Here is a 12254-nt window from a genome sequence, read left to right as displayed (position 1 = left end):
GCCTGTGATTGCAAACAAATAATTTGAGTTCCATTGTTTTCTTTTGGTAAAATGGAAATGATAACATTTGTATGCCAATATACTGCCTTCAGAGGATTATTGTGAGTTAAACACTTTTTAAACAGTACCTTCTATATACATGGGAGTTTTTAATATTATTATTATTACTAAAAACAAGTGACAAGTATCTGTAGTTATGCCCTGGGTAGAGGTTTTCAAGGGTTCCCAGACCCTGCTGCAGAGCTGCCAAACACTGCAGTGCAAAATACCACATCCTCTGGAACAGTTGTTTTGTGTTTGCTCATGACTATGAGCTCCTCAGGAGCAGCTGTTGGGTCTGCACCTAGCTCAGGCTTAGATACTACATAAGTACCTGGGGAAATGCATTACTTCCTACCCCTGCCAAAGGCACCCATGGACCATGTTTCCTCTCCAGGTTTGAACTGCACGTGTGCCTTAGAGAACACAGCTGGGAATCCTTCCTTCAGAAAAAAGCACCTCAGAGATCTTGCCCCAAAGAGGCACAAGACAAATACAAAATTTCCAAGGAGAAATGCTAGCACAATATAACAAGGACCCCACTGGGGTTGGAATTAGAGGTAATTGAGTCCAAATTCTACACCTGTATAACCCTGCATTGGTCATTTAACGTCTCCAGGCTTTAGTTTCCTCATCTGTAAAATGAAGTGATTGGACAAATTATTACTAAGGTGCTTTCTGGCTCTAAATCTAAGAATACTCAGATTTAGGGAAAAAGCTTCCAAACAACACACCCATGCCAACCTACACCCACCTTTGTGAGTTTCTGCCAATGTTTTGCTAAATTTTATAGAAATATATCTCTTTGCATGACAGGTACACAGAAAACAGAATCAATGAAATTTCTAAGAATAAATTATCTCTCTTGTTTCCACTGCCTTCTCACTCTGATAAGATAGGATTTCTATCTAAGGTAGAAGGAGCCTAAGACCATCTTTCTCCTTCTAAGGCTCAAAGCTGGGGCCCAGAAAAGTTAAGTGATTTGCTGATGTTCACATAGCAGCAGCTCAAAGCTATAACTTGAACCCAAATCTTCTGACTGCAAGTCTAGGATTTTCCCCACCATATTATTCTTAATTTACAAATAATGACATTGAGACACTCCCAGCGAGGATGTCCAACATGTCTAAGAGGCTAGATTCAAATCCAAATTCTCTGACTCCAAATTTAGCATTTGTTCAGTTGCACCACTGTGGCTTTGACTGAATTCCTTTCCACTTAGCTAAAGAAAGCTGTAGCCTGCCCCCTCCCCTGTCAATGTCTCTTGTTTCCTAAAAACCCTTTACTCATTGATTCATCATTTATTAAGCATCTACTATGTGTAAGATATTATGAGTAATATAAAGATTATTATTGTTGTGAAAAATAACACCACCATTTTAGATTTACAAAGTACTTACAAACTACAAGGCAGAAATAAAGGGCATTATTACTCCCCTTTTACAGATGACAAAGCTGAGATTTAAAGAGGTAATACAGTAATTACTAAAGCCAGAGTTATGAACTCAGTTCTCCTAACTTCAATTTCCATTATCTTTCTACTATATCACTCAGCTCTGAAAGAAGGTAAGAATTCCTATTCTCCTGAAGCTTACAAGTCTCTTCACTTACTACCCATCTATAACTTAGTAAGTCCTACATAGTTGCCTAAGGCTCAGAGAGGTTACTTTGCCCATGTTTCCACAACCTCTAAGTGTCAGAGAGGCAATCTGAAGCCAGGATCTGAGTCCAGTCTATCCCTTGTATCAGAATGCTACTCCTTATTAGTTGTTGTTCCGTTATTTTTCAGTCCTATCTCCATTTGGGGTTTCCTTGGCAAAGATTCTGTAGAGGTTTGCCATTTCCTTCTCCAGTTCATTTACAGAAGAAAGAATCCAAAACAAAACAGCGTTAAGTTTCTTGCCCAGGATCACACAGCAAGTCTGAGGACAGATTTGTACTGAGGAAGAGGAATCTTCCTGACTCCAGGCCAGGTATTCTATCGCTGTGCACCTAGATGGCCCTTCTTGTCTAGGAGGCAAATAAAATACAATATTTATTAGATATATATGTATGTAAATGTATATGTGTGTATGTGTATAAAATATATATATGTAATGAACACACTAATGCATTAAAATAGCAGGACAACTCTAGGAACTAGTCTAAAAATGGTCCAGGACTTGAGAGAAAACCAAGATCCCCAAGTGGTGTTTGAACTGCTCCTTAAAAGACAAGAGTGAACTGCCTGAGACGTGAAAGAATGGCTTTCCTGGTGAAGGAAGGAATCAGTAGGAACAAGAATGTTCAAGGCTTCCCTGAGGAACAAGCAAACAGAGCAGTGCACTGAAGCAGGAGGCTCTGATGAGGGAAGAAAAGGAAGGACATCTCTAAATGTCTGATAGGAAGAGAACCAAATGCAGTGTTGGGGGGAGTCCCAGAAGCTAGATTGCATAGGACTGAAGGTACACAGCTTTGTCAGCAGGACCCGCACCCCGGCAAAGTATTACAGCTCATTTTTAGCCTGGGATTGGGGGAGTATTTATGTCAGGCTGGAGAGGACTTATGCACTACTCCCCCCCAAGCTTGCTGACCCATCATCCTCTCTGGGATTCCACCATAGCAGAAGTCTGGGAGACCGAGACAGTATACAGATGGCCGCAGTTCACCCAAGAAGAGACGGACTCTATTAACAGGCCTGGACCAGGGCTACTTTATAAAACTACAAGACTTGAGCAATCTATTTGCCTTCTCCAGGACTCAGTTTCCTCAGTTTCAGTCAGTTGGAATAAATGAGGCTGAGGATCCCTGAGGATCCCAAAGGAAAGGAAATGTGCTCCCAGCACTCCTCTTCCCCAAATCTCTTTTTGCAAAAATGTTAAGAATGAACACTCCTGCAGCTGGACAGATGGTGAATTCCCTCAGCTCCAAGGGCTGACTCAGCTCCAGAAGCTGGGGCCATGTCTCCAACTCCTTCCCACTTTTCCATCTGTTGCTCTGGCCTCCAGCCTCCTCTCCACCAAGTCCCCTTTTCTCCTGACCCCCAGTTCTCTGGGCATTTGGGGGCAAGCTCCCTAAGTGTGGGGCACTCATCATCATGGTGGACTAAGTCAGACATAACACCGGGTTAATTCAGTCAACTTTCTCTAAGACGGATTTGCACACAGGCAATGCACAAAGGGGGCATTCCAATGTGACGACTCACCTCCAGGCCCTTTGCCTTCATCCAAAATTTCCCTGGCTGAAGGCTTCCTGTCTGATCCCTCCGTTATAAGAGACCACAACTCCTGGTCAAGGGCTGAGGCAGCTGAAGCCCTAACAAAAAGCAAGGGGATGGATAAAATGACTCCTAAAAGCTCCCTTTGATCACAGGAACATAGAATTTGATCTGGAAGTTTCTCCTTCTCTAAGGAAATAACATGCAATTGCTTTGCAAACTTTAAAAACACGATAAAAATTCCAGCTATTACCCCATTCTCCACATAGCCACCATATTGATATTCTTAAGACACAGGTAACCGTGTCACTTTCTTACTCAAAAAACTCCAGTGGGTCCAAACTGTCACTAGAATAAATTCCATATTCCTCTATTTGGCATTGTATTCAATTTCTCAATGACCTTGTTGTTCATTCATTTATCACTGATTATCTACTATGAGTTAGACCCTATGCATGATGTAAAGAATGGGAGAACAGCACTTAGTAAAGTCAAGGAAAGGAACTAAAAAGAATAGCATATACATTCAGTATATAATAAAATAATTAAAATAAGTGCAATACAATTTCAGAGGGGTAAGGCCTTCAGGAAAATCCCTGGAAGAAATTAGCACTTGAAAAATATGATTGTTCCCATTTTATGGATAAAGTAACTGAGCTAGGAATCTCTAGCTGCATCCAAGACAGGATTTCAAGGGATAAAAGGGGAAAAGGGAACATATTAGAATGGGAGAGAGCTTAGGCAAAGGCATGGAGATGAGAGATAGAATTTCATGTGTGGAAAACATTAAGCAGGCCAGTTTGGCTAGAACATAAAAAAAGTTTAAGGGGGAGTAATGGGAAATAAATCTGGAAAAAATAGATTGAAAACAGATTATAAAGTGTTTTAAATGTCAAGAGACTTTGTATTTTGTCCTAGAAGTGCCTGGGAGCCATTGAAGTTTCTTGAGCAGGGAAGGAGTATATATGTTTTAGGAATATCCATTTGAAAGCTGGAAAGAGAGTGGATTAGGAAGTGAAGAGACTGGAATCTAGCAGATCATTTATGAGGCTAGTGCAATACGTTTTAATGATCATCTCGTCCAATCTTCTCATTTTACAGCTTAGGAAGCCGTGATCCAAAAAACTTAAGTGACTAGTAAAGAAAGTTATTGTAAAACTGATAACTATATAAACATGAGTTATTATGGCAGTTCTTTCTGACTTTGGCTGCCTTGTATTCCATATATATATACATATATATATATAATGCCTTGTATTTCATATACATATATCACTATATAACTGTGCCCCAGTCAAGTCAACCTATGAGTTCCTCCAGGACAGGGAGAAGACTATGTCTTCTTCTACCTCCTCCATAATGCTAGGCAAGCAACACATTTGCCAAACAGGGGAGGGGAACACAGATGATGTGCAAGAATTGAGCAAATCAAGAGAAAGAAAAGAAAGCAAACCAAGAAACCACAATTCTGGGGGATGACTAGCAAACCATTTTTTAAGGTGCTATTATCCAGAAAGATTTTTAACCATCTCAAAATACATATGTAAATATGTATTCCCTAACCCTCTATCCTCCCCCTCGGAAGGGGGATCAGTGCCCAGTAACTGTGTTTTTTAAATGAGTCCATATATCTGAGCATTTCTAGGAAAAGAACTTTAATGAAGAGGTCTTCCTATTCTTGTTGTTAGTTCCAAAGTAAACACATAGGAACCACTTTCACCTGAGAGAGCATTACTAATATTTGCCATGGTACATTCTGGTTCTTGGACACTTGGGCAAAATCTGGAAGGTAGACGGCCAGCGCCTTTCTCATTGGCAACTAATACATCTAAAGATAATTTTAATTGCCAAAAGAGAACCGAACAACACAATTATGCTCCTTTCAGATATAAGCAAGCTGCAATCAGTTATTCTTTCCCAATATAGGACCACAGACTACTAGGGGAAACCCAGATCATCCTATCCATCTTTCTTTCTTTCTTTTTTTTAAAGAAACAACCAAGCTTGTGGTTTTGGAAAGTTTGGAAACTTGTATGTCTGGAAGGAAAAATAAAGTTGGAGAGATCAGGGAAGCCAAGTAGAAAGTCTGAATTTGATGCAATAAGAAATCATAATTATAGGAACACAAATTTAAAGTGTGATCTATCAGGTGGTACAATGGATGGAGTCCCAAAGCTGGAATCAGGAAAATATGAGTTCAAATTCAGTCTCAGACACTAATTAGCTGTATGCTGACCCAGTTCAAGTCACTTTTATCCCTCTTTGCCTATAAAATGAGCTGGGAAAGGAAATGGCAAACCATAATCTTTCCCAAGAAAACCTGAAATGGGGTCACAAAAAGTCAGACATGACTAAAAATGTCTGAACAACAAAGATTTAAAGCAATCTAGTTTATATCATGCTGCTTTCTCAGGGAAGATCTTTTATAACAAAGGAATGAATAGTTATCATTGCATTTAAAAAAGATGGAATGGATTTTTAAAAGATGGATTCACCCTAGTGAATGTTCCATGGAATACAGGATTGCTAGCTAGATTCTTGCCCTGTTTTACTCTCTAGCCATGTGGCCATGAGACCCTTCTGGGTTTCACCTTCTATAAAGTAAGAAAAGAGGATTGAACTAAATGATCTCTATCACTTTATGATCTACTGAAAAGTAGAGGGTAGGGTCTATGTTCTCCAGTGCCTCAAAAAACAACTTTACTTTCTTCTGTGTCCAATTAGGATCATTCTTGCCCAGGACCTGCCATGTGTTCTATCCTACTACTGATAGAACCATCTTTACTCATTTAATGGATAGGAGAAGATGAAGAAAACTGGCCAATGAGGGGCTTTGAGCGGGTTACTACAGTGTACTGGGTATGATCCAAAGATTGAACCCCCTAGGCTAGTCATCTCTCCCTCATGCTCAGATGAAATTAAAATTTAAAACCAAACCAAGGAAACCTTTGGTCTGAGATTCATATGTAAGTGAGGAAGAACTCTACAAGGCTGGGGAGGTTCAGCACCAAGTGGATCTATCCAAATGTTAACTGGCACAATACTATCTCCCACTCTGGTAACTACACCAAAGTGGTTTAAATCCAGCCCCACCCAGGGTTTGCCATATATTAGGTATTTAATAAATTATTTTTGATTGACTTACTGCCCCAAAGAATCATGTTAGTAAAGTAGGAAGAATGTAGAATTTGGGAGGCAGGAGACTTGGCTCCCCTACTACTTCTAAGACTTTTAGCAAGCTCTTCATTTCCCCCAAATTATGTTCCTCATCTATAAAAAAGAGTTGTAAATACTTTTAATAGCCATCTAATGTGAAGAGCCCTTTAAAAACTCTGAATTAACTACAGAAATGAGAGTAATTATTACCATAAAAGTTTTCAGAGAAGAAAATCCCACCACCTTCGTCCTTAGCCCACAAGTTCAACTCCTCCCACTTTGAAATCAGGCCTAATAATTTCAGTTGAGGGGAAAAAATTATCTTTGGCCTCTGAACAGGAGCTAAATGAATGATATCTTTATTGTCAATATTTCCTGGTCTGGAGCCAAGAGAAAAAAAATTTACTTGAGTCCATTTAAGTTACCACTCTGCCCAGGGCTTTCTGCTACAGAAGCCAAAGCCGATTCTCTCTGAGATCAAATATCATATTTCCCTTCCTCTCAGTCTCAGATAAAAGCAGATACAACCATTCTCTGGCTGAACAAAACTATCATATCAAAATTTGATGAAGTGAATCTATTTCAGATGTGAATTTTTGTGTGTTGGGGTGAGGAAATTTATATCTAGGGAAGGAAAAAGATTTGTTTTTATTCAAGAAACTAGCAGCTTGAACTTGACTTTGGGTCATTCATTCAAAGTCTGGAGATCCAGGTTATATAAAATGGCAGACATGACTCTGCTCCTAAGGACTGGATTTATTATTATTGACTTTGATTATTGACTTAATAACCAGCAATTCAGTGAAAGAGTTGTTGCACCCAGCCCTGTGCCAGGTGCACTGAAAGTTACCAAAGAAGAATAAGCATTAGATCCTTTTCCTACTGGAGTTCACTCTCCAGCTGGAGAGAGAAGATGTCTTTGAAACAATAAGAGAATAAGACAAGACATATATAACACACAGACTGCCTAATACTATGGGAGTTTAGAGAAGATAGACTGGGGAGAAAAGTTCTAGCAGATTCCTCCACTAACTTGTATGTATGCAGTGAGTAGCTGCTATTGTTTGCTATTATTGAGACCAGCATGGATGGCACTGGGAAAACAGCCCTGGATTTGAAGTTCAGGAACTGACCTGAGTTCATTCAAATCTAGGTTTAGCCAAGAGAACATTGTAAACAGTAACAAGATTATGTGATAATCAACTGTGATGGACTTGGCTCTTTTCCACAAAGAGATGATTCAAGGCAATTCCAATAGATTTGTGTTGCAAAGTTATATCTGCATCCAGAGAGGGTTATGGAGGCTGAAGGCAGATCAAAGCACAGTATTTTCACCTTTGTTGTTGTTTATTTGCTTGTTTGTTTTTTTTTTTTTTTCAATTGCTCTCATTTTTCTTACACGGCATGATGAATATCTAATGTTTAGAATTGCACGTGTTTAACCTTTGTCAGATTGTTTGCTGTCTTGGAGAGGGAGAATAGGGAGCTAGAAGAAGAAAAATCTGAAACACAAGGTTTTGCAAAGGTGAATTCTGAAAACTATTTTTGCATGTATTTTGAAAAATAAAATACTATAAAAAATCTGGGTTCAGCCACTATTTGCCATCTATGTGATTTGGGGGCAAATCATTTATAGAATTTAAGCTCCTTGAGGGCAGGGCTTTTTAAAAAGAAATTTTATCCCCAGCACTTAGTAGAGTGACTAGAATATATAATAGGTATTTAATAAACTATTGTTGAATAGAACTAAACTTCCCTGAGACTCAGTTCCCTCATCTATAAAATGAGGGGGTTAATCCAGATTATATCCAATCAACCAACAAGCATTTATTAAGCAATTTACTATATACTAGGCTCTGAGGTAAGCCCTAGAGATACAGAGACAAAAATGAAACAATTCTTGCCCTCAAGGAGCTTAGATTCTGATGTGGGAAACAATATGAATATGCAAAAAGGATGAAAAAAAATACAAAATAATTTTGGAAGCGAGTTTCACTAGCACTTGGGCAGCAGAGGAATTCAGAAAACAGGGCTTGAGTTGAGTCTTGAAGGAAATTGAGGACTCCAAAGAGCATATAGGGGAAGGGATTACATTCCAGGCATAAGAGACAGTACAAGGATAGAAAGATGAAAAAGGGTCATCTCAGCTTCTGCCTCAGAATGGAATTTTAATGAAATCCACAGTGGGATTCACTATAATCATCTCACATCTATAGAGTACACCTGAGTTTACAAAATGCTTCTATCAGAGAAACTCTGAGAAGATGCAATTATCCTTGCTTTACAAATGAGGAACTTGAAGTTCAGAGATTAACTGGTTTTCCCATCTCAACAATCTACTTCGGGGAATCAGAATTCAACCAGGTCAGTTGCCTCCAAGTTCAGTGTTCTTTCCAAAATCATATTGAATATTGCAAAACTTCAATAATGATAAGCATTTATTAAACCTCTATTGTATGCAAAGCATTGTATTCAGTGGGGATGTAGTGGATACAAAGATTAAATAAAATTAAAGACTACTTCTAATAGAGGGCATTTAAGTGGCACAGTGGGTAAAGAATAACAGCCTTGGAGTCAAAGAGATCTAAGTTCAAATCCAGCCTCAAACTCTTAGTAGCTGTATGACCCTGAGCAAGTCACTTAACCTGGTTTGCCTCAGTTTCCTCATCTGTGAAATGAGCTGGAGAAGGAAAAAGCAGCCACTCCAGTATGTTTGAGGGGAGGGGGGAGAGTCCAAATGGGGTCATAGAAGAGTCAGACACAGTAAACAGGGCTGTGATGAAGGTGGTTGGACAGGAAAAGATGAAAAAAAAAAAAAGATCTGGGCTTCCATGCATCCAGAAGATCGGGGACTTTAAACTACTAGGCCTAGTTTACAAAGCCTCTCTATTTCCCTCAACCAGACCTTTCAGGATGGGCACCAGCTATCCTTCCCCAGTTCACAGAGTGGCTTCTCCTTTTCCAATCAACTCTTTCCCTTTGTGGTCTCTTCCCCAGTGCTCCCTTATGCGTGCTCCCCCCTCCCCATCTCATTAAAGTGCTAGCTCCTCACGGTAAGGAGCTAGCTTGTTCCTATTTTATCTCCGCTGCTTAGCACGGTCTGGCGCATAATAAGTGCCTAATAAGTCAGTGTTCTATCTATCTCTGAGGAAATTCCAACGGGAAACACTAGCTCATCTTCTCCAAAAAGGCAGTCAATAGAGGACACCTCTAATCAGCCCGTGGTGTTTTCTGAGTTAGCCCTCCGTACACGCGCCAGGCTCCGGGTGAGTCACTGCTCCTGTCTCCGGACTAGTCGGACTGCTTGAGAGTTAGAGCTCCATCTAAGGGATCTCCTCCAATCAATGAGCCGGTGTAAGTGACAAATGAGGTCACATGCAAATGAGCATGCGAACCTAGGAGTGCATCCCGGAATGGCGGGACGCCCGGCCGGGGCAATAAGGAAGCTCCCCTTATCCGAGGTCTTTATTAACTAGGTGTAGTCTTCCAAACTCCTCAGAAAGAATCCCAATTCAGACTTGTACACCTGGCATGGCTATCTAGTAACTCTTTCCCAGCGTTACTATTCTGGACCCTTGTTAGAAACTAACCAAAAAAATAACACGACTTCACATTTAAATAGTGATTTAAAGGGTTTACAGAATAGTTTTCTCACAATAACCTTATGGAGCAAGCAGGAAAGATAATATTTGAGGGCCGCTAGGTGGCGCAGTGAAGTCAGCAGGACCCGAGTTCAAATCTGCCTCAGACACTTAACCCTTCCTGGCTGTGGGACCCTGGGCAAGTCACTGAGCCCCAGCCTCAAGAAAATAAATAAATAGAAATAAAAATTATTCGACTAATAATCAAAGAAGGTAACCCTAAATCCTATTCTTTACAAGCAAAAAGAAGGAAAGAGGACTGGTTACTTGGATGGATGGAATATCAAAAAATGTGATAAAATCCTAGGATTCAGAGGCGGTAAGGCCCTTAGGGGGTTTAAGGTGGCAAAGTCCTGGCCTGGAGTCCGCCCGGCCTGCCTCAGACCCTGACTAGCTGGAGGAGCCTTCTATCCTTGGTAGCCTCAGCTTCCTCATCCATTAAAAAACTGGAGAAGGAAAGGGCAAAACCACCCAGCATCTTTGCCAAGAAAACCCCAAGAAAACCCAGGAGCCCTCCAAGGTGAGCTGCTTTACTCTCTGACTGCGCAGAAAGGAAGCTGAGCCGCGGGCTCAGAACTAGGAGCCAAATTCTTCTTCCTTCGGGAAACCGAGGCTCCCAAAGTTATAAACGTCTGGCAGGTCTCCTCCCCCCGGGCCGTCGCCGCACCTACACCGCGGGGCTCGTCTCTGTTCCTCAGGACCGAAGAACCTCGTTAAAGGTGATCCAAAGCTTTCCTTGGATCGTGAAGAAGCCGGGGGAGAAGCCCGGCGCGGTCACGGAGCGCTTTGGCGGCCGGCGCTGGAATTCAAACTCGGCTCACCTGGACTTCCAGGCCAGCTTCTCTCCCCCCGGGCACCCCGCAATCCTCCCCTGGCGCCACCCCCTCAGACTCGGGCCGGCGCCTCTCACACATCAGGTGTGCCCCCCCGGGAGCCTTCCTCACTGCCTCACAGCCCAGGAAGGGGAGAGCTAGCCGGCGTCTCTCAGGCCGGCTCCTTCCTCGATGACTTCTCACTTCGCCAGCTGTCCCTCCACAAGGTCTCCTCCCCCGCCCTTTGGGCCGGCCCCGGGCAGCCTCCCTCACTACGGGTTCGCCGGGACCACGGATCTCACCTCCCTGAGCGATCCCCATCAAGTCCTTCCCGGACGGGCAGGGCACCCCGCGCCTCGGCCGGGTCACACTAACAGAACGCGCTCCGCGCCGGCCCGATCGCTCCGGAGACCGAAGGAAGCGAAGAGCTCGAGCGCAGAGGGATCTGGGGGAGGACAGAGGTAGCAGGGGAACCAAAACCGCGGAAGGAAGAAGGTGAGCCTTTCACGTTGGAACGGGGACTGACTGAGGGAGGGAGACAGACGGACGGAGAGAGGGAAGGAGCGCTCCCGCCTGCCCGCAGATCCCAACCCGGCCCTACCCCGGGATCCGCAAGGTGCCCCCTCCCTCTCGGGTACCGCCGAGCTCACCTGCCGCCGGCGCTGCGGTCCGGGCTCGCCCCGGCTCATGGGCGCCGAGGAGCGGCTTCCGTCTCCGAGAGCCCCAAGGAGGAAAACCGCGTGGGGGAGGGTGCGCTCGCCAGCCCGGCCCGCTTCCCCGGCCGAGCTGCTGCGGGGGCGTGGGGGCGGAAACTCCTCTGCCTCTGCGACGGGAGCTCACGCAGAGTGCGAGGCCCGAGGGGTGGAGGCCAGTCTTAGACCAGGCACGAGAGCGGCCTGTCCTCTAGCCCCAAACGCGAGTGGGGCGGGGCGGGGAAGAGTCGCCCTAGAAACCTCCGCGGTCAATAACTAGAGGGGTCCCAAGGACTCTAGAGAATGTGCACCGGGAGTGCGCGGGCGCGCCCCCCCCCACACTCACACACTCAGACTCACACGAACACCCACACTCACACACACTCGTACCCACTCACTCACACAATCACTCACACACACACTTTCACAGTCACACACACACTCACTCACACACTCACACACACTTTCACAGTCATACTCACACAATCACTATCACAGTCACACTCACACAATCACACACACTCACACATACTCTCACAGTCACACTCACTCACACAATCACTCTCACACACACACACTTGTACACACACACTCTCACAGTCATACTCACACACTCACACAATCACTCTCACAATCACTCACACACACACTTTCACAGTCATACTCACACACAGTCACACTCACACAATCACACACACTCACACATACTCTCACAGTC

At 43.3% G+C, this 12254-nt stretch overlaps 1 protein-coding gene across 8 annotated transcripts in view; it reads right to left on the bottom strand.

Annotated features, from left to right (window-relative positions):
• The window catches only part of ADCY7 (adenylate cyclase 7), a 102652-nt gene extending 90895 nt beyond the window's left edge, over positions 1 to 11757 (bottom strand). For 4 of the 8 annotated variants that reach the window (XM_074293352.1, XM_074293351.1, XM_074293349.1 and 1 more), the window contains exon 1: positions 11495 to 11755. The gene's annotated coding sequence lies outside the window, so the exon portion shown is untranslated. Of the gene's footprint in view, positions 1 to 11146; positions 11290 to 11494 lie in introns of all 8 variants that reach the window. The other 4 variants (XM_074293357.1, XM_074293356.1, XM_074293350.1 and 1 more) reach the window with 3 other exon arrangements.
• Positions 11758 to 12254: the final 497 nt, after the last annotated feature.

The sequence above is a fragment of the Sminthopsis crassicaudata genome, chromosome 2, assembly GCF_048593235.1.
Source record: "Sminthopsis crassicaudata isolate SCR6 chromosome 2, ASM4859323v1, whole genome shotgun sequence".
In the NCBI taxonomy this organism is placed as follows: Eukaryota; Metazoa; Chordata; class Mammalia; order Dasyuromorphia; family Dasyuridae; genus Sminthopsis; species Sminthopsis crassicaudata.
This window is presented reverse-complemented; position numbering and strand designations above follow the sequence as displayed.